Below are 24,489 nucleotides of genomic sequence, written 5' to 3'. Positions count from 1 at the left end.
CAAGAAGACAACAAACACCCAACACGCAAAAAAAGAACAAATTGTGCAAATATCAAAAAGCGAGTAAACAACACGTAGAATATCAAGCCAGGAGTCCAGTATTATTCAGCTTAGTTCAGTTCAGCACCACGCTGCCAACCAATGCAAGCTGCAGGGTCATTCTTCACCAAAGCGTCCCAGTCCGCATCGATCGCCGCAATCAACCTGCTCAAAAACAGCAAAGGAAGGAGTAACCAGAGGCCAGGAACATATGCAACATGAACCTGAAAGTCCCCTAAAATGAGCCCATAGCCTCGCTGATCAATCCTTGCAATGTAGACCCCGAGGCTCCTGCACTTTCCTCCAACAGCAGCTAGCAAGAGGTTGAGGAAGACAGGTCAACGTAAGCAGATGGTGTCAATCACCCAGTTGTCCTCTGCTCTCCTCCTCGTCGACTTCAACCGTCACAATCGGAGGGAAGCAATGAAGCTGATTGAGGACTCATGCCTTGATGCCTCAATCAGAGAGAAGCAATGCAGCCATTTGTGGGCTCGTGCCCCGTCTCCAGGTTTCTGGGCCTCCAGGCCGCATACTCTGCTCAAAGCCTCACCAAACACCCCCAGAGACAGCAAAGCGCCAGACAACTCAATGGACCCAAAATTACACCATCCAAATGTAAGTCACAGGCTCCAATCACAGGACGTCACTGACCATTGGTGACATTGTTCACTGGCACCATCTTCACAGAGAAGTTAGTTAGCTTAGTTAGCCATGACTAAGATCATCTTTCTCTTTGAGTCTTTATTTTTTAATGGAATTTTTGCTTATTGAAAATTATGATATACAGGATCTCTTTAAAATTCAGCTATTGCACAACAAATCTTGGACAAATCTTTAGTGAGCTCCAACTTAATATATTAGAATATATCTTAATTTAAGTCTAAGACAATCATGTCATTTCATTTCATGATCATCAGCAGAATATAACATTAATTATGTTATGATCATTCTTCTGCCAAGGATCATTTACTCTTGGTTGAAATTCAGATTCAGATTCAGATGTACAGTGAGATACTTTGTATATGTTAACAACCAGCACTACCTAAGGAAGTGCTGGGGGCAGCCCACAAGCGTCAGTACTTATTCCAGCATCAACATACTGTAGTTTGTCCACAATGCTCAGCAATATAACACAGAACACAACAAGCAACACAACAACACCAGTAAAACAAGCTCCTTTCCTTCCTCCTCTGACTCACCAACCCACACAGACAGTTCTCCATCCCCAGGACAGACAGGCCACCATGTGGACAATGGGCCTCTGACTTTTCCAGCTGACTTCAGACTGCAGACCCAGGACAATGGCCATTGGGCTTAACTTCAGATCTTCGGATTAACCTTCAGGCTTCAATCTTTGGGATCAACCCCAAGACTAGCTGATGATGGGACCTCGAACTCCAGATCTCGAACTCTGAACTCACCGATGATGGGACCCTGAACTCTAGGCCTTGAACTCTGGACTCAGCAACTCGCATGCTTGGGTGGGGGGGGGGGGGGGGGGTGGGGTCACTGGCTTTCATGGACTTCCAATCCTGGGTCCCACTGACTTGGGGAGATTCACTGACCCAATGGGCCACGAACCCCTAACCTTGCTGATTTTCGTCCACTGCGCTTGACAGAAGACATGTTCTTCACACACCAGACCACTCACCTTTGAATGTGGAGGCCTAACCTCCGGCCTGACCTCCAACTCCTCCACATCCTAGTCCCTGAACCTTACTCTGACCCTAATTCCCTTCTCTGTCCCCAAAACCATCCCCATGAACCTAAAAAAACAACTAAATCTGAGCCACAATCTTGTAGCTCAATTCCATCTTGACCAGCAATTAATCCTGTTCCATTACACAAATGACCATTTCCAACAAGAGAGAGTCTATCTGCCACCCTTAACATTTAAGACCATTATTTTTTGTGTAACCCATCATCAACAACCTCGGGGTCACCATTAAAGAGAAACTTAACTTGATTCAAATGACTTAACTTAATTCAGTTAATTTACATCAAATGGGGAAGAGTAGCATAACATAATTAAAATTTTATTTGTCCAACTAATGTTACAGAAGCAGGTAAGATGCAGGCACCTTGTGGTGAGTGATTCTCCAAAGTATTTTGCCAACTGAGCCAGACCAGGTATACCATACCATACCCTTTTCTTTCCATTTCACTCCTCCATTAACTCCCTTAAAAAGATTCTAAGTACATTTATGTTTACAGAATGCAACCCTGAGATTCATCCTTCTGCAGGCAGCCACGAAACAAAGAAACACCGTGGAATCTGTTCAAGAAGACATCAAACACCCAACACGCAAAAAAAGAACAAACTGTGCAAATATCAAAAAGCGAGTAAACAACACGTAGAATATCAAGCCAGGAGTCCAGTATTATTCAGTTTAGTTCAGTTCAGCACCACACTGCCAACCAATGCAAGCTGCAGGGTCATTCTTCACCAAAGCGTCCCAGGTATACCATACCACACCCTTTACTACCTGGCTGACTTTTGTTCCAATATCATTAACTGAAAAATAATTTGCTTTGATTGAACCATAACCTCCAACATCAAGAGACAGAAGGGCAGCAGATGAATGGGAATGTGACTATGAGCAAGCCCCTCAAGTGACTTCCACCTGGATGATGGTCACAGCCCAGCCCAGATACAACACATTGTATAAATACCCTTACTGCTGCTAGAGCAAGGGAAGTTGAAGGTGAGAGATACTGTAAATGTACGCTTTGTCAGTGATCCAAGCATTAACACAAATTGTGTGGTGATCTCCTGAACCGCCTTTATTGGACAGACGCTTTCACACGTCCACCAGAAATTGGAAGCTTCACGAAGATGGCTGGAATTTATGGGGTAAAGACACCCCTCTGACAAGCTTCCCCTGTGCAGTGGCGGTAATATTGGGGAGACAGAGAGTGACCCAGTGAAGACACCAGTCGGGATAGCTTTAAGAACACCCGCAAAAACAGGTGGCAAATAGATGGACAGATATCGATAGAGAGAACGAGTAGGGGTACGGGAGTCGGTTGGTGGGTGGGTGAGAGAGTGAGGCAGAATGCGCTGGGAATCACCGCTACACCTCGCCAGCGCTAACGACTGAACGGTGACGGTGGCTGATGCTGACATCACATGGCTCCGGCTCTCCCCCATCTATGATTCGCTCCCTGTCCTCTCCATCCATCTGCAGCTGTTGGGACGGGCGGATAGTGGCCAGCCGCTGTGATGGAGTGAGGAGGGACCGAGGGAGGGAGCGGGACCGTCGGCCGTGCTGTAAGTCCGTGTGTGCGGTCGGCTGAGGGTTGTGGCGCGACTCCGGAGGTTGGGGACGGGGGGGAGGTGGTTTGGATCTGAGAGCAGGGCAAGCCCCTCTCCTCCACGACCGGCCGGAGTGAGGAGAGGGGTTTGCGGCTCGGGAAAGTTGGCGGTTGGTTGGTATATGCGAATGTGTGCTTTGGTTGCCGAGATCGGGCTGGGACCCCCGTGCGGAGGGAGGGAGCACGGGAAGGGGCATGGGAGCGGAGGGCTCTACGACCCGATTGGTTATTTGCGCACTGACCGGCAGAGACAATCGGCTCGCAATAGCCGGAGCTGCCCACAGCAACGGGTCGAGCCCTGAGCCCTGAGCCCTGAGCCCAGAGCCGTAGCCAGGAGCTCCAAGCCTGGAGTACTCACCTGACTCTGCAGTCCGCTCACCAGCTGGAGTGCGAACACATACCGTGGGTGGGTGAGAGGGGAGAGTGTGTGGGGGTGAGTGTTACGGGGAGGGGTGAGAGGAGAATGGGATGGATGACCAATGCCGTTAATCCCGGTTCCCGGCTCTGATACCGGGTCGGCGCGGTGCGGATTTTTCTGGTGTGCCGGCGCTGCAGGTCTGCGGAGATCCTGTCCGCACAGCAGAACAAAGTGACCATCTGTCATCGTCCTGGGGGTTGACCTCTCCCGCATCACCTCACGTGTAGCCTGTGGTGGGGGATGGGGTCCACGGAACACGCTGTGTCCCGTTACCGGACAGTCGGTAACCGGAGAACTGGCAGTCAAAGCGCAGCCGTCGGAAACGGTAACTTTCCGAAGGAATTGTGTAAGTGGTTGAAAGGGATTAAGAATGAAATATTTTGAAGGAATTGGAAGGGCGGAGGTTGGGACTCACTGGAGAACACTCGGGGTTGCCCCGTAAACGTATGCATGGTCATTCTGGTTTCTAAAAGAGTTTATTTGCAATATTTACATTCTTATCAAATCCCCGTGGTGTAGAGCGACTGCCCAAAGTGAAGATGCCTGTTCACAGAACTAGCCGACTGTGTCATTTTCTTCATAGTAACCGCTGCATTGTAACTGAGTCTTCGTGGGGAGCGTCCCCTCCCCGGGCTGGGGTGTTCCGTACATACTGACTCTCCCCGGATGTGTGTGAGTACACCCGGTCTCTGCCCGGGCTCGTTGGTACATACACCCTGATTCTCCTCGGGATGGGGTGTTCAATACACCTTGACTCTCCCTGGCTGATGAGTTCCGTACACCCTGACTCTGCCCGGGCGGGTTGTTCATACACCCTGACTCTCCCCGGGTGTGGGTAGTGAGGCGGATTCTATTCCATTTCCTCTGCTGAGGCTAAGGCAATCGAAAACGCCGGCAGTACTCAGTGAGCATTTGTGTAAGGGAGATGGGCTGTTTCAGATGGATGTTGGTTTATCAGAATTAGGGAAAGTTGGATATAGATGTGATTCAGAGCAAGAATGGAAAGGTGAAGGGAACAAAGGAGAAGTCTTTGATTCGTTTGAGGCGGGTGGTAGGTGGGTGAGAGAGGGAGGGGAACGTGTGGTAACACCGGCTGAATGTGGGGCGAGGACTGGTGGACGAGAAAGGGGAGACTGTGGGTAGATACGAGTGGGGCAAATGAAACCTTAAATTACAGGGGACAGAGGGAACCTGCTGCTGGGGACAGGTACTAGAATAGAGTAGCTGGTATCTGCGGGGGTCAGTGAAGGGTTCGAGTCATGGACTTGTGAGTGTGTACCGGCCTCTGAACTGCATCTGCTCAATCACCCGGCTAGCGTCAGTTTCCTCCGACTTTCATCCATTTCATCTGCTGAGACGTAGCTGCAAATATTCCTTCTACACATGCCGCTCTGGCTCTGCAAACTCCCGCGCTAATTTTGATCATCCGTCTCCGGACGGTCAGGTAGCAGCTCAGCTGTAAGAGGACGGGTTGAAGGCGAGCCCTCCCAGCCTGGCTCACATATACAATAATGCCGAAACCAGCCAGTGTGATCAGAGGTGGACAGCACGCTGGGCGGGAACTCTGTCCCTGTACAACACTCTACACCTACTATGGGCCATGCATGTCGCACAAGTCGCAATGTCTGACCTGTACCCTTCTCACAAGCTGACCAAACCACACCATTTGGATGCTGCAAGCAGCTAGGTCCTGCAGAAGTATTACTGCAGACATTAATTGAAAAAAACATGTCGGAAATCTGTAAAAAAAAAACAATGCTGGCAACTGTCAGCAGATCGGGCTGAGAGTTTCTTTGGAAAGAGAAAACAATTCTGATGAAGTGTCCTTGATTGTCTTGGGCGCCAGGACGATGTCTAGATTTACCCGGAACGAGGCATTCTGAGAGCCATGCCCGGCATTAGCGAGATTGGGAATCCTGCGCGTTGACCACTGTCTGCACTCTACCCGTCTCCCTACACGGATACACACTGGAATTATGAGGGTTTTCTGAAACCCATACATTCCGCGGTAAACATCAGCCTGGAGCCAAGTCAGAATGCCATTAATCCTTTTGATAATGTCATTATTTACGGCGTTAGTTGAGGCCAGACTGCTGCACAATGATATTAGTGTTATTAAATTGGATTATTTATTATCTTTCCATTCTCTCTGATAATTCTGTCTTCGGACACACGCAGCTCCTATGGGGTAGTGTAATATTAAATTCCCGTCCTGTCAATCAGAATTCTTCCTTTGCAGCAGCCAGACATGCTGACTAAGGCTGGTCGGTGGGGCTCAGGACAAAGCCCCGTGTGAGGGTCTGCCTCCGTGATTCCATTCCCTGCACCTACCGAATGAGACGTGTTTGGTTTCTCCAAGCAGCCAATTGTATTTATTATGATTCTCTTCCTCCCGTGTTTATTGTTGGTGTGCTGCCTCTTGAGACCCGGCTGGAAGGAGCTCGCTGCCTGAGGAATTGTAATGCACTGGTGCTAACTGCTGCAGGACCGGCGGGACTGAATGCCACCGTGTACTCCAGCCCGAGAGCGAGCGGCCGAGCCGGACTGAATGCGGTGCCGAAGAGGGAACTCTGCAGTGAACTTCCAGCCTCTCTTTTGCGAGACAAATAGCTCATTCAGCAGCATTCGTTTTTTGCTGCCGGCATGAGCCCATGTTTTCTGTCCATCGGGAATAGATAAGGCTGCAGCAGGGGTATGTGGAAGAGTTGTGCAGCGCAACCCCCCCCCCCCCATCCCCACCCCCAGGGCTTCAGGTACCAGGTTCACGGAGGTGCCAGCATCCCAACTACACCTCCCCCAGGCGACCTTCCCGCCCAGCTGTATCTGAAGAGGGGACACTGAATGTGCTGGCTGACAGGCTTTCCCAGACCAGTGGGTACATCGGGTCAGGAGCATGCCTTGGAGCCCGCGCACAATCTTCCCTTTTATTTGTTTTATTTTTTAAAAAATAGTTACATATGGTTCAATTAGATTACCTTAACCTCTTTTACTATAGGAATTCGTGTCCTGGTCAACAAAAAAATCTTGCAATTCCAGTCTTAAAAGTACCACTAGAGTCGTCGAATTGTACAGCATGGAAAAGGGCAATTCGAGCATTAATCCCATCTCTCGGCCCGTGGTCGATAACCTTCCATAATTAAGCAATTAAAGTGCGTGTCCTGACGCTTCTTAAATGTTGTAAAGAATCCAGTTATCGCTACTTTCTCAGACAATAGAAAGACTGCTTTCTCCGGATGCTTGCCACTTCCTGAATGAAAGGGGCCCCCCCTCAGATCCTCTTATAAATCTCTTCCCCCTTACCCTAAATCTACAAATTCCAGTTTTATCGACCTCCCTTGTGAGTAGTGTTTTCTTGCCGTCTACACTGTTTACACTCCTCAGAATTTTATATAGCTCAATTATATCCCATGTTCCAGGGAGAATGGATCCAGCCTCCCAGTCGCACCTCATAATTGAAATGCTCCATCCCAGCAACATTCTGGGGAATTTCATCTACACCCTCTCCAGAGCTATCATGTTTCCTGAACCTTGGTAGCCAGAACTGCACACATGCTCCAGTTGAAGTCTGACCAAGGATTTATCAAATTGAAATATAATCTCTCTACTTCTATTTACAGTACCCTGATTCCATATGCCCCCCCCCAACCATATTATCTACCCGAGGTGTCACTTTCTAGGATCTGTGGACTTGCACTCAAAAGTTCCTCTGTTCGTCAGTGGTCCCATAGACCCTAGCCTTATTGTTGGTTGCCCAACAATGACAAGAGACCTGTGTAGAATAGTTTTTGAAGTGGAAAAGTTGTCCCACCAGGACAGTTCCACTCTCTCGACACCAGAAGTACAGCTCCAGTGGTACGAGTAGTCGTCACAAACTAGGGTCTTCCTTGGCTGCAGTGGAGGACAATGGCTTCTTCTGTGCCTTGTTATGCCCTTCACTCTCCATGAGCATTGAAGATCCACCTTCTGGGCCATTGGATCTCACTGTAGATCTCATCCACCCAGTCTGCCAGAGCTGACTTAACATGCCAGGACAGGCACGTCCCTACCTCACTGGGGAGCTGAGTGCGCAGTGGGGCTCAAAAGTGAGTGAGCTGCCCCAAATGGACACAGCCAGAGCTGCTGCCCCTCCCTGGACACCCCATACACCCTTAGCCTCTTTAGTGCTCCTGAAATGCATCACCTCGCATTTGTCTGGATTAAACTCCACCACTGATTTTTCTCCTTTTCCTACACCCACTCCACAGGGGTGCCTGATATTTACGGAGGCTGGTTTCGAGGCAGGTCAACTTTGTCTGCACCTGTTGTGTCCCTCTTCTGAGCCTGTGGATTGGCTCTGTCGTGCACGGCAGTAGGGAGCAGTATTCATCTGGTGGCTGTGCAGGGCTGAGTGGGGGAGCTTTATACAGTTCTCACAGACAAGGCCAAGGTGAGTTCTTTAGCAGAGCAGAGTGAGGGCGAGAAGATGGAGCAAAGGGAGAGAGATGGTGAGTAGACTTCCGTTTAGGAGTACTGTTGCTGTCTTATTGCTTCAGATATGTTTGTGGGGGAGCTGGGGAAAGGGTCACTATGCCTGTTGGTTTCCAGGAGGAGCAGTAACCATCCTGCAAAATAATTTATTCTGAATTTTGAGTCTGCGTTGGGATTAATGCTGTTACTATGTAAATTCTCCCATTGATATTGTGGGACTGCTGTACACAAATTGGCTTCAAGCATCAGAAGATTGTGTGAACAAAGCTGGTTGGCTCAGGATTTGCAGCATTAGAAAGTGAGTGGTACGAGAGGGCCAATGTATTTCCTATATTTGCAAAAAGGCACAACAGAACCCAGGCAACAACAGGTCACTTATTGGTGACAGAAATTATAGATTCATTACTCACACTGCGACAGAAAACTACCTAAAGACTGCATAGCGAGGAAAAGTCAGTGAACCTTTGGAGGGGAATGTCAAGTTGATGAAGCACTGCTTTTTTTTTTGAAAATACAACAGAAATACAGAAAACAGTATAACTGCAGATTTGTCACATGTTGCAATGAAGAAGGGAGCTATTCAGTCTTGAGACTATGCCAGCACTTTGGAAAACGAGTTCCATTAATCCCATACCCCTATATTTAACCAGCCCACTTGATAAAAGCTGCTATTGAACTGGTGCCCACCAGCCTATCAGGCTTTTCTGATCCTGGCCACACATCACAAGAAGTACATTTCCTCATGTTGATGGTTTGCTTCATAAGCACCTCCAATCAGTGCCTTCAAATAATCTTTCCATTTAGCCCATTTATTTACTCAAACTGTCCCCTTTGTGATAGAAACCACCTCTAAAAGCATCCAAAGCTTCTCTGCTTTAAGGAGAGCTTGCACAGCTTCTCCAGAGCAGTCATATCTCTGTATTCCTTCAAGGTCCTCCAGCATAGTGATGTGGCTAGCAGGACTGATGTCTCACAGTTCTAGTGACTTGACTTCAGTCCTGACCTCAGTGCATGGCGTTTGCACTGTGTGCTTCCCTCCAGTTTCGTCCCACATCCCACAGGTTGGGGGGTTATCTAGCCACTGTAAATTCTCTAAGTCTGTAGAAAGGTGTCTGAATCTTGGAGGGGTTGATGGGCATATGGGTAGAATAAAATGGGATCAGGGTAAATGGGTGTTTGATGGTCAGTGGGCGCTATGATTCTATGGCATTAACAAGGGGAATGTAACTATTCACTTCTCACGTGTGCTTTTTCAACTATTACGAATTGTCAGTCTCAAACTTTTGTTCACAAACTTCTTCAGGTCTTTATTTTTAACTCTGATTGACACACTGCATTCATTTCTGCTTTAGATTTCATTGAAGTATTGCAAACAAATTTAAGACATGAAAGGTATTTTGTAAGTTCCAATTGTTCAGTCTCTCCAGTTATCAGTACTGTTCCATATTATTTGTCACACAGCAGGTGTGACTGCCAAGTGTTTAAGAACTGAACATTGTTTTGAATTGGAGTAGTTCGCACATTTTCTAATTTGCATCAATTTTCAGGTTGCTCAACCTCATAAAGTTCACACTTTGAAAACTAGATCTGCTTTCTACAAAATCTGCTGATAAGGAGGTGTAATAACTGAGTTAACCAACTCACTGCTCATCTCAGACATATTGAATTTCTTAATATATTGATGGCATGACGTCACTTGGATTCAAAAGAAAAGGTTAGAAATACGGTGCAGGTCAGGCAGCATCTGTGAAAGAAGGAACAAGGTTAACGTTTCAGGCTGATGACATTATGTCCGTTCATGATAAGGCAGCAAACTAAATTAACTCTCTGTCTCTGTCTGAGGTTGGGGGGGGGGGGGTAATATGATGGAATAGTGGAACAGACTTCATCGACCAAATGACCTAACTCTGCTCCTATGTCTTATGTATGACTTCTCAAGACCTGCTGAGCATTTTTTTGTTTTTATTTCAGATTTCTAGTATCTGCTGTTTTTTTCTGTATTTTGGATCATTTAGCTTCTACTGCTTAATATTATGTAACACTCGCTTCTTCCAGTAGCTTAATCTAGGGGGTGATAACCCCCCTGCCCAGCCAAGCTTAAGAAATCTCATTTGGGTGGATACTGCGTGATGTATCCCCCGTTACAAATCAGTACCCCGGAATAACAAACAGTACATAATATGCGATTAAGCAATTAAGCTTTATAACTCTTACTTTGACTATGTGGATAGTAGAGAAACAAAATATAAAAGCAAAAGGGCGCCAATCTTATTAAACAATCTGTACACAATAGCTGGAGCTCATGCAGTTTCAGTAGACCGTCTTCCCCCATCGATCTCCTCCTTCGGACCCCGCTTGGAATCCACCCCGTCCGGTGATCTACCACATTTCTCCATTTATGTCTTTTCTCTTCATCTCTCCCTCTCCTTTGTGCAAAAGCCCGCAGAAACAACTGTTTCCAGAATCACAAGACAAAATTCTGATTGGCACACATACATCAACGGTCCGGTTATCTCCCCCCATAACCCAAACATTGCTGCTACAGAGAAACCATTACTTCAGCAGTGAACATCACAAAAAACACCATTACATAGCAGTGAACCCTTACAGTGCATTACAATTAGAATATCAGGAAAGTTTCTAATCAAGTAAATGGAGGGAGACAGAGCAGGAGGAGAGGAATGGCTTCAGTAAGTCCCTTCAAATGCATTGAAAATCTTCATTTATATGAATGGAGGTAAAGAGCACAAAAGCAAGAAATGTTGCAGAACCTTCATGAATGGAACTGGAGTACTGTTTCCAATTCTTTGTTAGGGAGGCCAAGGTGACAGAAGCCTGTCAGATGAGATTTGCTGGAATGGCCCAAGTGATTTAAGAGATACAGGGGATTGGGGCTATTATCTACAGCTGAGAATGTTAAGGAGAAATTGAACAGAGGGGTCCAAAATTATGATAGAGTACATTGGCACTGTTGCACAGGCAGGAGCATCTGTTGAGATACAAATATAGAATTATTTATAGGTAAAGTAATATGAATTTCTTATCCACAACACGATTATTTTTCAGTTGCTGTAACTGTAAATATAGAAGTGATCCAAGTTCTAAAGTCTGGTAATAGCAATGTGTATTTCCCAGTGTGAAAAAACAGGATGTAGTATTTGCTGCCCCCAACCCACACAAACAATTTCAGAATCAACAGAATTGGGGGAGATGTCCATGATCAACCTCATACTTACCAACTTCCCTTGTTTTATTTTTGACCAATGCAGGTGTCCCCAGTGTTTAAGCTCTTTGGGAAATGGAAATTCACCTTTACTGTATTCATTTCCCAAAAATCTGATATAAATAGGATTGATGGCAGAGAAATTTGTTCTCAGGGAAATTACAAACATGCATACCATTTTTTTTGTTTTAATTTCAGCTTGTAATTCTTTACACATGCCCGGATGAGCTGGGTTTACATTACAGAAAATTGTGGTACATATGGTTTTCTGGGGACACAACACCCCTCCCCTGTAACATGTTTGTGTGGGTTGGGGGCAGCAAATATGAAATCATTCTTTAAAAAAAGCAAGAGAGGGAAAAGAGGGAGCTACCAACCTGATAGGGAAAAGACCAGAATTCCAAAGGAAGGATGTCGTAACTGCACTTCCTGTAAATAATTGCATTGTAAATTGTCCCGTGATTAGGCTAGAATTAAATTGGGGGATTGCTGGGTGATACGGCTCGAAGGGCCAGACAAGCCTATTCTGCGCTGAATGTCAATAAAAGAAATTAAAGAGTATTAAAGGCAAGTTATGCTTGACTACTCTTGTTGGAGTCCTTCAAGGATGTGACTGGTAGAATGGTTATTTATCCAATGGATGTAGTGGATTTCAACATTGGCAACTGCTCAGCATTGGCCAGATCAGCCACGATCTTATTGGATGGCGAAGCAGTCTCGATAGACCAGATGGCCTACTCCTGCTCCTATTTCTTATGTTCTTATGTAATGTAAGAATGCATGGAATTGGGAGGTAATGTACTAACGTGGATTGAGAATTGGCTATTGGAGAGAAAGCAAGGACAGGCACTGAACAGGCTTGTCAGGCTGAGACTAGTTGAGTACGATAGGGATCAGTGCTGGATCCCTATCGCAATCTATCTCAATGATTACATTGAGGGGCATCAAATATCATATTTTCATTCTATTTGTGAATAGTAAATTGGGTGAATACAGTGGAAGATTGTAAACAGGCTTCAAGAGGATATAGGTAGAGTGAATGACAACATGGCAGGTGGAATATAATGTGGAAAGATGTGAAGTCACCAACTTTGGTAAACCTGACAAAGGCAGAATATCTGTTAAATGGTGAGAGACTGGATACTCACCAGATTACAGGGAAAACGTGCAAACACTACACAGAAAGCACTGGATGTCAGGATCGAGCTGGTCATTGGGGTTGTGAGGCAGCAGCTCTACCTATTTATTTATATATTTTATTAATTGAGATACAGCATGGAATAGGCCCTTCAAGCCACGATGCCCAGCAATCCCCTAATTTAACCCTAGCCTAATCATGGGACAATTTACAATGGCCAATTAACCAACTGACCGGTCCATCTTTGGACTGTGGGAGGAAACCAGAGCACCAGAGGAAACCCATGTGGTCACGGGGAGAACATTCAAGTTCCTATAGACAGCAGTAGGAATAGAACCCAGGTCATCTGCACTGTAAAACGTTGTGCTAACCGCTACAATGCCACACTGGTGTCCTTATGTCCTAATTTACAGAGAGAAGTTAAAAGCAGTGATGCTAAACTTCCATAAACTTTCAGCCACACAGAGCAATTACTCATATGATGCTTGAACTAGAACATAGAATAGTACAGCACATTACAGGCCCTTCAGCCCACAATGTTGTGCCAACCCTCAAACCCTGCCTCCCATATAACCCCCCAGCTTAAATTCCTCCCTATACCTGTCTAATAGTCTCTTAAATTTCACTAGTGTATCTGCCTCCACCACTGACTCAGGCAGTGCATTCCACGCACCAACCACTCTCTGAGTAAAAAACCTTCCTCTAATATCCCCCTTGAACTTCCACCCCCTTACCTTAAAGCCATGTCCTCTCGTACTGAGCAGTGGTGCCCTGGGGAAGAGGTGCTGGCTGTCCACTCTGTCTATTCCTCTTAATATCTTGTACACCTCTATCATGTCTCCTCTCATCCTCCTTCTCTCCAGAGAGTAAAGCCCTAGCTCCCTTAATCTCTGATCATAATCCATACTCTTTAAACCAGGCAGCATCCTGGTAAATCTCCCCTGTTCCTTTTCCAATGCTTCCACATCCTTCCTATAGTGAGGCGACCAGAACTGGACACAGTACTCCAAGTGTGGCCTAACTAGAGTTTTATAGAGCTGCATCATTACATCGCGTCTCTTAAACTCTATCCCTCGACTTAAGAAAGCTAATACCCCATAAGCTTTCTTAACTACCCTATCTACCTATGAGGCAACTTTCAGGGATCTGTGGACATGTACCCCCAGATCTCTCTGCTCCTCCACACTCCCAAGTATCGTGCCATTTACTTTGTACTCTACCTTGGAGTTTGTCCTTCCAAAGTGTACCACCTCATCTTTTTCAACTGAGAGGTTGTACCTAGTTGGGAAAGACTGAACAAGTTGGGGCTGCTTTCTACAAAAGAGAGAAGACTGAGGAGTAGCCTGCCTTGTGACTATGAGGATTAGCTTGTATCCAATTGTACATCCATCTTAAGGCTAAGTTGTGTTTGTACTGTATGTTCTCAGTTGTTACTGTATGATGTATTATGATATTTTTTCCATTCCTACATGAGATAATTTTCCATGTTGTATGGATACAGTACAGTGTGGAAATATTCTTGACTGCAGTGCAAAAAAAGGTATACAGGTGTAAGTATTTCTATATTCCTGGTTTTGTGCAGATTGTGTAGATTACATAGTGTGGCATATTCCCAGTTGTGTATACTGTTTGAATCCTGCAGCAGATAAGCTATAACATTTAATTAGTTTAATTTCTTAGCAACTCCAACACATCATAGGGAGGGAGTTCCAGAGCTTAAGACCAAGAAAGTGACAGCATGGCCACCAATGGTGAGTTTATTAAAATCAGAAAAGTGCAAGAGACCCAATCTAGAGGAAATCAGGGAGAGCAAGTATCGTAGGATAAAAGGAGAATGAGAGAGACGGGACATGGAATAAAAAGCACAAAAGCCTTTTGGCCTTTCTTGTCCATGACAGCAGAAAGCATGCTATGAAGAGCAATCCCATTTTCCAGCTTTCAGTACCTTCTGTGTTCATCTAGTTACTTTTGAAAAAGAGTACAATGTGTCTTTGAATTTATAGTAATTATCAATTGCACTGCAGTTGCCTTAAGTCCAAGCTGTTCACCATTTTGTCCAGACCTCCCATATCTCTAGAAACCTCAATTATTTGCTCACTCTGTCCCTTCTTCTGAAGGAATTTTTCTCCAGACAAAAGGAAGTTTGTCAAAGCCTGACAAAGGCAGGCTGGAGAGTCTGCCTGCTGAGCCTAGTCTACAGCTCGATGACTCAGTCAATAAGGTGGCAACTGATCATTTTGCTCAGCTCCACTTCCCTCTTTGACCCATGTAACCTTTGATTTTCCTCTTTTCCCAGTTAGCATTGAATATATTTAATGACACAGTCTCTTGTTTGGAGAAGTCAAAACGTTTATACCACACTGAGAAAAGATATTCTCCTTTGTTGTGTTTCACTGGCTTGACCCTTCCTCGTAGTATAGACTATGTGACTGAGGTATCCTCTCAACATCTACCAAATTAAGCCTTTGTGTGCTTCAAATAAGATCACCTCTCATTCTTCTTAACTCCAGGCTGTGGAACTTATTTGTTCTTCCTTGTTTACTTAACAACATACTAGTCTCTGGGATGGTTTCCGCCAAGACTTGGTTATTCTTTCATGACGTTGCTTCTAAAATGAAGACCAGTAGATACCCTATTTAGGTTTTTCTTACCATGATGGAAAACCTCATAATTACTCTCATTATATTGCAACTGCCATCTTTTACCTAACCTGTTATGACTCTTTGAAGGTACGTTGTGCCTCCTAACTATCTGGTTATGCACCACCTTTGTATCATCAACAAACTCGGACACATTACACTCAGTCCCTTTCATCTAAGTCATTAATATGGACTTGAAATTAGTTGAGGCTGCAGGGCTGGTCCCTGCACCATGTCATAAGTTAGATCTTGCCTGCTTTTTTACTACCCACGGCCTTCCATGCATTGACTAATTCTCCATCCATGTATCTGCATCAGCCTTTATTGTCTGCAGCAGGCTTCTATAAGATGCCTGATCATCTGCCTTTTAAAAACTATAATGCTCTATATCTACTAATTTCCATTATCTAATCTGCCAGATTCATTCTCAAAGAACTCCAATAAAGTTATTAAATGCAATTTCCATTTCATAGAACCATGTTGACTCAGCTTAATGAAATTATGCTTTTGTAGCTGTCCGTTATCACTTAAAAGGATGGCTTTTCCCTGACAACTGTTGTGCTAACTGGCCATGTTTTCTACCTTGCTTAATCTTTGAACAGCAGTGTTCCTTTTGCTCTTTTATTGTAACAATTATTTCGTTCTCCCTTACACTCACATACAGGAAATTACATTAAACAAGCTTGAATCTTGAATCTGCTATAAGCTTTCTGGAAACCAGGACATTTACAGGATCACAATCTATGGATTCACTATCTCCATAGGTACCTATTTTAGAACTCTCTGATGCAAGCCATGAAGTCCAGGGGATTTGTCAGCCCTTTAGTTTCAATTTGTGTGTTACTTTTCTGTAGTAATACATATCCTTTTAAGTTCGCATCTGCCTTACCCCCCAACTTTTCTGTTATTTTTGCTGTAGTTAAATCAGATACAAGATACTTTTTTAACATCTCTACCACTTTCCTATTAATAATTTCTCCTCTCTGTGCTTCTGAGAGATTATTTATCTTTGCCATTCTCTTCCTTTCTCATGTACCCCCATGTTATGGCAGCTTGGATAATGGAAATTTGCAACTAATTTGCAAACTACTACCAAAATTTTGAGATAAGGAATAAAAATACATTCTTATGGAATTTAAGTGAAAAAGAATTAAATAAACTCAAAATTCATACAGAGAACTGAACTAGTTTATTAAGGACAAGGTCAACGATGGCAGTCTACCAGTTCACAATGGGAGGCCACTTAAGGGATCTGCTTTGGAAACTGACAAGACAATCTCTTCTTTTGATACTTGTACAATTACTTATTATAAAACAATGTAATATCCATTTCCAGTTAATTAAACAGTTCTTTCTTTTCTGCCCACAATACAATTCTCTTGCTGATAGACTGCACACACTAATAGGAGCATTTCTGTTGAAGGAAAACCTTTTCATACAAATGCTTCTCCACTTATAACATGGGATTCATTGGGGAAAAAGATCACTTGCCTTATAGAAATTTGCAATATGAATGATTTTGTAAGAATGTGATCCATAACATGGGGGCCATGTGAGATGGAATTTATTTATTTTATTCAGATGAATTTTATTAGAGCAAATTTTAATTCCATATCTCAGATTTTTTGGTTGTATTTGTAAATTTTGTGAAAGTGAGATTTCATTACCTGAACTGCTGTAATACAGGAATCTCCTCTGTCATAGAGTTATAGAGTCACACAGCATGGAAAAGGCCCTTTTGGCCCAACTAGTGCAGGGTAACTGAGTTAAACAGTGAGCTCTTACCATGTTTGGCCACCTCTAAACGTCTCTTGTCCATGTACCTATCTAGATGGCTTTTAAAAGTTGCTAATGTGTCTGGCTCAACCACTATTTCAAGCAGCTCATTCTAAATATGCATCAGCCTTTGTGCGTAGAAACTGCCCTAATGGGCCTTTTAAATCTCTCCCCTCTGATCTTAAACCGATGCCTTCTTGTTTGTAGCCCCTACTCCTTGTGAAAAATACCATGTGCTTTCACCCTGTCTATACCCCATTCCCTTACGTATCTCTATCAGCCTATCCCTCAAAATACCCTACGTTCCAGAGAATAAAACTATAGTCTACACATCCTCTCCTTGTAACTCAGGCATTGACGTACAGGCAACATCCCTGTAAATCTTATCTTCATTCTTTCTAGTTTAGTAACATCATTTCTGTCACAGAGTAACCAAAACTATACACAGTGCTCGAAGTGATAATTGACCAATGTTTCATACAACTGCAATATAACTTCCCAACTCCTGTACTCAATGCTCTGACCAGTGAAGACCAGCATGCCAAACATCTTCTCCACCACCCCATCTACCTGAAATGCCACTTTCAGTGAACTAATCACTTGCACTCCTCTGGTCCATAATACCCCACCTGCTCAAGGCCTTACAACAGTATACACCGTGTAAGTCCCACCCTGGTTTGATCTTCCAAAATACAAACATCATTTGCCAGTCCTGACCCCACAAATCTCACTGATCAAGATCACCCTGTAATTTTTCAAAACCTATGTATCTATACCACCACAATGTTTTTAGTATTATTTGCAAACTTACTAACCAGACCTTGTACAATTTATGTAAATTGTAGACAAGGAAGGTCCCAGCACTAACCCCTGTGTCACACCACTAGATGCAGACATCTAGACTGAGAAACAGTACTTGACCATCACCCTCTGTTTCCTAGCAGTGAGCCAATTATGAATCCAATCCAATACCTCCCTCTGGATCTCATGCAATGTAACTTTCCAGTCTAGCTGGCCATGAAGTATTATGTTAAAGGCCTTCTAAAATCACATAGACAAGATCCACTGCCATGCCCTCACTTACCCGCTTGGCTACTTCTTAAAGGAATGTCAAGGGAGTTGTCAGACATGACTTCCCACATACAAAGCCATGCTAATTGTCCCAAATCAGACTCTGTCTCTCCAAATGTTAGTAGTCTCAGAATCCCCTCCAGCAATTTACCCACCACCAATGTCAGATTCACCAGATTGCAATTTCATGGCTTGAATTTGCTAATTTAAACAATGCTGCTACATTAGCCCCCCTCCAGTCCTTGGAAGTTCATCTGTGGCAAGAGATAAAGCAAAAATCTCTCAAGGGCCTCCATAATTTCTTCTCTAGCTTCCCACAAGGTACAAGAATACACCAGGTCAGGCCCTGGGGAGCTATCCACCCTAATACACTTTAAAGTCTCCAGTATCTCCTTCCTGTCAATTCATATACAAATCTCAGGGTTTATACTGTATACTTTGATAATATATGTACTTTGAATATTTGAATATATGGTCTAAGACAACACAACTCATTTGCCTCATTTTCCTCATTTTCTTCATCCTTACAATAAAAACTGAAGAGAAATATTTATTCAAAATCTCTCCCATTTTTACACAGACTGCCAATCTCCAGGGGGATTTATTCTCTCTATCGCCATCCTTTTAATCTTAATGTACCTACAGGATCTCTTGGGATTTCATAATAGATAATGTGTAATGGATATTGCTAAATGATCTTCCAAACAGAAGGTCAGATTGTGACTCTGCTTAGGTTTAGTCATAAATAATGTTTGGACAATAAAACAGGTGCCAGGAGGTGGTTCCAAAATTATCCTCATTCTTAATGATGGTGGGACCCAGCTAGTGAGATCCAAGACTGAAGCATCTTGCAAGCACATTCAATGAGAAGTGTTCAGTGGATGATCCATCTCGGATTTCTTGCCACTTTCCAGCCAGTTTGATTCAGTCTGAAGTGGCTGCGAGACCTTAATGGAGCAAAGTCCATGGAATACGCAACGTCCCAGTTGTAGTGATAATTGTCTAGGCTTCAGATTCAGATTCAGCTATATCTCCAGACAAGTTGTAAAGGACAGACCCTCTCACTTCACATCTGTAGCTCAGCTCTTTGATCAAGGCTGTGGTGACCTCTGGAAAAGAGTGGTCCTTGCCAACCCAAGCTGGTCATTGAGGAGCAGCCTCTTTGACACACAAGTCCCACTTGTAAATAAGATCAACAATAGCTCCTGTCTGCACTTCTCTGAATAGGTCACTTCTGCGCAAATTTCCAGACTGTCAGGTAGAAGACAGTGCTGAAACTGTACTGGTCCAACTTGGCTGGAGATGCAGCTTACCTTTTCATTATGAACTCTACCCCTTTCCTTTCCAGTCCTGATGAAGGGTCAGCCCAAAACATCAGCTGTTCATTTCCTTTAGTTGATGCTGCCTGATCCACTGGCTTCCTCCAGGTGTGTGTGTGTGTGTGTGTGTGTGTGTGTGTGTGTGTGTGTGTGTGTGTGTGTGTGTGTGTGTGTGTGTGTGTGTGTGTGTGTGTGTGTGTGTGTGTGTGTGTGTGTTTTGTTTCTGATATCCAGCATCTGCAGAATCTCTGGTGTTCATGCACACAACAATGGGTCCTGATTCAACATTTCAAGATGAGGCTGCCCCACCTCTTGTAGCAAATCAAATGCAGCGGAATCATATTTTCACTTGGAATACTATGGAAAAGATTGCATAGTAGGTACAGAATGAATCTTTAGGGTGGTAAATGGACAAAAGTTTAAACTGTCCTCTGCATCCACAGATACCTGAAATGCTAGGAATTCATCCCACACCAAGAGGAAAGCAACCACAGTTACAGCTCTGCTAATTATTTATTGAGGGCAGAAATAGTAAATGATAAAATTACACTACTGGACCAAATTAAAAGCTATCTGCCTAACATCACTTGCAGTATATACTGTGTTGTTGGATTACAATACTACTTCCTGCAGGAAGGCAATGGAGGCAGTCCATTATCTGCACTAGGTGTCTGCACTGATTTTTGTACATTTGCAGTCAATTAAAAGAATACTGCAGTGTACACTGCATAAGTCAATAACTATTCTGAACTAATACACAGTTTTATAGCACTGTAGTAGTATTGGTAGTGCTGTAATTTGTTCTGAATTTCATTTAAATATATAATGTGTTATTAAGTTAAACAATAGTCTGTCTCTTTTGTACCTCTTTAACAATTTCCAGGAAATTTCTTCTAATTAGGGCAGGTGCTTAATTGGGCCAAAATGTACTGGTCCTGATGCATCCCAATTAAACAGAATCCACCGTATATAAAAAAATTAAAGTAAATAAATAGTATAAGAAGAGAGCAAAACTTAAACAAAAACAGTGAGGTAGTATACATGGCTTCATTGTCCATTCAGAATTTGATGGTGGAGGGGTAGAAGCTGTTCCGAAAACATTGAGTGTGTGTCTTCAGGATCTTGAACCTCCTCCTTAATGGTAGCAAAGAGCACGCCCTGGCTGATGAGGGTCCTTAATGATGGATGCTCCTCTGACATGTCCTCAAAACTTTTCTCCACTCACTTTAAACAGATGACCTCCAGTATTGACCATTGCTGCTCTTGGAAAAAACACAATGGCTGTCCACTATCTATGCCCCTCAGATTTGGAAATATCTCACAAAAGGATTGAATTCTTTTTCTGGCAAATGATCATCGTAAGTAATAGTCTGTAACTTCCCTTTGGACTCGGAGGCAATTCGATGTGGCAGAACTGAGACAAGGCGAGGTGGTGGGCCCATTACCGACAGCATGGAAGAGTGTGAAAGGTCGTGCACAGGCCAAGTCGAAGCTGTGGAGTCTAGGCCCCAGAGCATGTCGATGCTACTAAACACAATGCACAGACAGAGGCTTACAGGCCGAATCAAGCTGGTGAAGTCCAGTGTATTCAAGAAGCAGAACCCGCTGTTCGGACGGAGAATTAATCACTGGGCCAGATTGAAAAGGTCAGGGTGTTGCGGTCTGAGGTGAGTACAGGCCGCTTCAGATCACTGCTCAAGGCGGCAGAACCTGATGTTCAGATGGAGAGTTAAGCACTGGGCCTGATTGAAGAAGTCACTATTTGCTTGTGGTTACTGTTTGTATGATGCTTTTATTTCATTGCACATTGGGTGTTCGAAACTTTTTTATGGGTTATTTTATTCTTTTATTTTTTATGGGTCCTTTTCCATGGGCACGATGTGGTTTTCATTCTCGGCACGTTGAGTGTTAGACTGTCTTTTTATATATATATACACGCATTCATTTTTTGGTGTTTTTGTCTTGTGGCTGCCTATTGGAAGAAGAATCTCAAGGTCATCTAATGTTTACATACTTTGACAATACTTGTACTTTGAACTTTGAAACTCCTGAGTACTTCCCCTGAGCAAGGGTGGTTTTCCTCCCACATCCTTACACGTGTTAATGTGAGGTGTGAGGAGGTTGGAGAACATTAAGTTCAAAGTTCAAAGTAAATTCATTATCAAAGTCCGTCTACGTCACCATAGACTACCCAGAGATTCATTTTCTTGCAGACATTCACAGTAGAACAAAGAAATACAAAAATGACACTCAAACCAAGACTGATAAATAACCAATGTGCAAAAGAAGAGAATCTGTGCAAATACTGAAATAAAAACTGATAAATAAATACTGAGAACATGAGTTGTAGAGTCCTTGAAAGTGAGACCATAGATTGTGGAATCAATTCAGTGTTGAGGTGAGTGGTTCAGGAGCCTGATGACTGAAGGGTAATAACTGTTCCTGAATGTGGTGATGTGGGACCTGAGGCTTCTGTACCTCTTCCCAATGGCAGCAGTGAAAAGAGATCATCAATGATAGATGTGGCAGTGCTGCTTGTAGATGTGCTCAGCGGTGGGGTGGGGGGGGGGGGCGGCTTTGCCTGTAATGGATTGGGCCGTATCCACCACTTTCTGTAGACTTTTCTATTTTTGGGAATTGGTGTTTCCCTACCAGGCCACGATAAAGCCAGTCAGCATCTACAGAAGTCTGACAAAGTTTTTGATAACATGCCTGCAGAAGGCAGAGGGTCGTGATGGAGGGAGTACATTCAGATTGGAGAGTTGTGACTAGTGGTGTCCCACAAGGATCTGTTCTGGGACCTCTGCTTTTTGTGATTTTTATTAACGACCTGGATGTGGGGGTAGAAGGGTGGGTTGGCAAGTTTGCAGATGACACAAAGGTTGGTGGTGTTGTAGATAGTGTAGAGTATTGTCAAAGATTGCAAAGAGACATTGATAGGATGCAGAAGTGGTCTGTGAAGTGGCAGATGGAGTTCAACCCGGAGAAGTGTGAGGTGGTACACTTTGGAAGGACAAACTCCAAGGCAGAGTACAAAGTAAATGGCAGGATACTTGGTAGTGTGGAGGAGCAGGGGGATCTGGGGGTACATGTCCACGGATCCCTGAAAGTTGCCTCACAGGTAGATAGGATAGTTAAGAAAGCTTATGGGGTGTTAGCTTTCATAAATCGAGGGATAGAGTTTAAGAGACATGACGTAATGATGCAGCTCTATAAAACTCTAGTTAGGCCACACTTGGAGTACTGTGTCCAGTTCTGGTTGCCTCACTATAGGAAGGATGTGGAAGCATTGGAAAGGGTATAGAGGAGATTTACCAGGATGCTGCCTGGTGTAGAGAGTATGGATTATGATCAGAGATTAAGGGAACTAGGGCTTTACTCTTTGGAGAGAAGGAGGATGAGAGGAGACATGATAGAGGTGTACAAGATATTAAGAGGAATAGACGGAGTGGACAGCCAATGCCTCTTCCCCAGGGCACCACTGCTCAGTACAAGAGGACATGACTTTAAGGTAAGGTGGGGGGGGAAGTTCAAGGGGGATATTAGAGGAAGGTTTTTCACTCAGAGAGTGATTGGTGCATGGAATGCACTGCCTGAGTCAGTAGTGGAGGCAGATACACTAGTGAAGTTTAAGAGACTATTAGACAGGTATATGGAGGAATTTAAGCTGGGGGGTTATATGGGAGGCAGGGTTTGAGGGTCGGCACAACATTGTGGGCCGAAGGGCCTGTAATGTGCTGTACTATTCTATGTTCTATACCAAATCTGCCCAAATCCCTATGTAAGTAAAGTGGCTGTTTCAACTTCTTTGTGATGGCCCTTACGTGCTGGTCCCACAACGGATCCTCTGATATTTTAACACCATTGAACTTAGTTACTGACCATGTCTGCCTCCAAGTCCATAATGAGGACCAGCTCATCAACCTTTGTAGTCAATAATCAGGTTTTTGCTTTTGCTGACATTGGGTGGGAGGTTGGTGCTGTGGCACCATTCAACCAGATTTTCAATCTCCATCATATATACCACTTCATCAGCACCTCTGATCTGGCCAACTACAGTGGTGTCATCAACAAATGTAAATATTGCATTGGATCTGTGCTTAACTTCACAGTCATAAGATTAAAGCGAGTAGAGCAGGGGGCTGAGCACACAGCCTCGTGGTGCCCCTGTGCTGATGGTGATTGTGGAGGAGATGTTGTTGCCAATCCAAATTGACTGTTGTGCATTGGTGGGAAAGTTAGTTGCAAAGAAAATGAAATTATTCCTCTTTCCGATGGCACGCTGCAGACAAGTGCGTTATATCCCACGAAATACCAAAATGCAGACATCGAATTGTCTTTCAATAATCAACTGCTTTACAACCTAAAGATGTATAAAACTGCCATGCCTTGCTGTTTAATTTAAGATTAGGTAAAAAAGGGATTTTCAAGAAGAGGTTTATTTCCATCTGATGTATTTGGTGCATTAGTTAGTTACTACATCAAACTGGGATTGACCTTGACGGAACTGCTTTCAAAAGCAGGTAGTCACAGTGGGTGCAGTGCTCCCTGCAGGACAAGTCATCATGTGTCTAAGCTCCAGGAAACACTGAAAAAGATCAAAATTGTAAATTGCATCAAGCACAATGGCAATAATTCAGGACAGTTTTAAATTGGCAGCAAGCAGGACATCTGTTTTATGTGCTAAGGTCTGATGGCCTCTCGGTAAGCCATTTGGCTCTTTTGATTTCTTGCCTTCAGCAACACACAGGCTGAGCATCTGGTATAATGGCTGCCCGAGTCCCAAGCATGTTTCATCTAATAAGATGGACATTTCACAATGCGTCTCCAGCAACAATACACAATGATAAGAAAACATTTTATTAGTTGAAAAATGGTGAGGAAATTAATTAGCAGTCACTTAGCTGAATTAAACTAGAGATTCCATAATTGATTTCCTTAAAAGTGACATAGAGATGAAGAACGTATGTGGGGCCCTTTTGAATCTGAAGTACCAGATCATCAGAACACAAAAATATAGGAGCCATTTCCCCCCTCAAGCTTGCCCCCACCTAATTCACTATAATCGTAGCTGATCTATGCTG

The 24,489-nt window shown here is 43.9% G+C and overlaps 1 protein-coding gene across 1 annotated transcript in view; it reads left to right on the top strand.

Annotated features, from left to right (window-relative positions):
- Positions 1-8,086: 8,086 nt before the first annotated feature.
- The window catches only part of kcnj5 (potassium inwardly rectifying channel subfamily J member 5), a 77,162-nt gene continuing 60,759 nt past the window's right edge, over positions 8,087-24,489 (top strand). Inside the window, exon 1 of the mRNA XM_059957328.1 lies at positions 8,087-8,256. The gene's annotated coding sequence lies outside the window, so the exon portion shown is untranslated. The remainder of the gene's footprint in view (positions 8,257-24,489) is intronic.

Source organism: Hypanus sabinus, chromosome X2, assembly GCF_030144855.1.
Source record: "Hypanus sabinus isolate sHypSab1 chromosome X2, sHypSab1.hap1, whole genome shotgun sequence".
NCBI lineage: Eukaryota > Metazoa > Chordata > Chondrichthyes > Myliobatiformes > Dasyatidae > Hypanus > Hypanus sabinus.
The sequence above is the reverse complement of the archived record's forward strand: the minus strand, read 5'-3'. Positions and strand labels throughout refer to the sequence as shown.